Below are 2,197 nucleotides of genomic sequence, written 5' to 3' on the forward strand. Positions count from 1 at the left end.
ACACACACGGAAAATGAGTGTTACTCCTTATTAAAATTGGTCCATCATCATCTCTGTTGTTAATTGTCAGGCGCGCCCTGTCAGTGGTCTTCAGATGAGGAGCTGTTGTCGTATTATATAACCTTTGTAAAGGGTCTCGCCCTTCGCCTCGATCGAGAGATGCTCACACTGTTCTTTCACAGTGATCATTTTGTGAGTATTTACTATTGTTATGATGTTGTTCTCAAGGAGTGGTATGTTAAGGTTCTTTACACAGTCCCTATACGCCTTTATAACAGCGCTGATGCAATGGTAAGGACGTCAGTGCGAACGCTGACTTTGGCGGTGTATCAAGTCGCTGATCAACCCTGTATGGAATTCCTGGTGAGAATTGCTGCTGCGTTTTTGTTGGTATGATTTCATGTGGAAAAATGAGCGTTAATTTTTCGAGATTGATGGAGTTTCACCCTAGTGATATGAAAAATACTAGGGAAAATATATTTCACGACTACTGCATATCGCGAATATCGCGTTTTTCACCGAGTATTATGCTACTTCACGTAAAAAAAGTGAAACTCCAATGATAGTGAGAAAGTCGTTGTTTTCACGGGTCCAAGAGGTTTCGTGTTTTACGTGAAGTGGCGTAATAATATGTGAAAAACGCGATATTCGCGATAAGCAGTAGTCGTGAGATATATTTTTCAGTAGTGTTTTTTTTCATATCACAAGGGTGAAACTCCATTGTTTATGCGATATAGTTTCACATCGATTCCTGGTAGAAATCTCGGGAAATAACACATATTTCTTCACAACTACAACGAAGCGGATTTTTCGTTATTGGAAAATACATAAATTCTCATAACTTTACCTTAGTAAAAAGTAGTCTACTTTCAGGTCGATAATAGCGGTGGATATTTCTCGCTACTTAGTAAGGATCTGCGAGAACAGTGGCAGAAATTGGGCGATTTGAGCGTCTCTAAACGGAAGGCTCAAACTATTGTTGATGATGTTGTGGATGTGCTTCTTTACATTGCTGATATATTCACCGTTGATAACCCCTATGTGAGTTGGGGACATCAGTGTTGGAAGAATGTATGTTTGCTATGATTTCATACGAGAAGTGGACCAATGAGAATTACCTCGAAATTCCCTATCTTCGACCGATTCATGTGGATGTTTATGAGTAACTTGTTTCTCGCGTTGGTGATGTTATCGCTCTTTATGAGATTCCATTGTAAGATATTGGGATTGTGTGTAGCCGTCGAATCAGCGTTTTGCTTGAATGCACTTAGCATGGGTTTACGATAATACTAATGATTGTTTTCATTATGAAGAATAGGTAGAGACTGTGATAATAGTGTGACGAGATAGAGCTCAAAATGCTGAAGTTGACCCGGGAATATCAGCTGGTGAATTTCAAATACTACTACCTGCAGTTGGGTGCATATGTGGGGGAAAAATATGCACGTGGTCAACCACATGTATAGGTGGTAGTAAGAAAAATCTGCGGAAATTTTTGGGGAACCCCCGTGATTTTTGTACACTTCTACCACAATTGGTGAAGAATCTCCTAAACTCAGCTGAGGAGAGCGAGAATCTATTCCAAAGCTGATTGTCGTCGTTTTAACTCGATCGTTTCGCCCTGTCAGATTAGCCCTCTGTTGGACCTTCTGAGCACCAAGCTATCGATGTATGCTTTGGAGCCTTTACTCTCACCGTCGTCTCGATCACCGCATGAGTATTGTAGCAAGGCTCTGGCTAAGTTCATAATACTTCAAATGGGACACTATGTTGACGTCGGTGTTATGTGTGGAAAAGTGAAGGAGTTTCGCAAGACTGTTTTCTCTGGTATAAAGGAGGAGGAGGAGTCCCTGTTGGTTTTGGACGCGGCGATGGTGCTTGATTACCCAGAACTGTCACTAAATGTAAGCACGGCAAATACTATCTCAAAACGATTCGACTGGAGTTGTAGTTTTTAGGTACCGCACCTTGCGGAAGTTTGCTTAGAATTGATCAAGGGAGGGTATGGCGCACAGTGGCATTTGATTACTATTCAAGTGCTGTTAGCTGTGTATAAGATGGTCGTTGGGGAAGAGCCCGACTGTGTTGTTGATGAGGATATTTGGAAATGTTTTAGAAGTGTGGCTGAGGAAGCTCGAAGAACTGTTTTTGATGGGCCCAGGGGTATGCTGTATAGAGAGACGATTGCTGCCGCTGT

Source organism: Perkinsus marinus (assembly GCF_000006405.1).
Source record: "Perkinsus marinus ATCC 50983 genomic scaffold scf_1104296970398, whole genome shotgun sequence".
Lineage (NCBI taxonomy): Eukaryota > Perkinsozoa > Perkinsida > Perkinsidae > Perkinsus > Perkinsus marinus.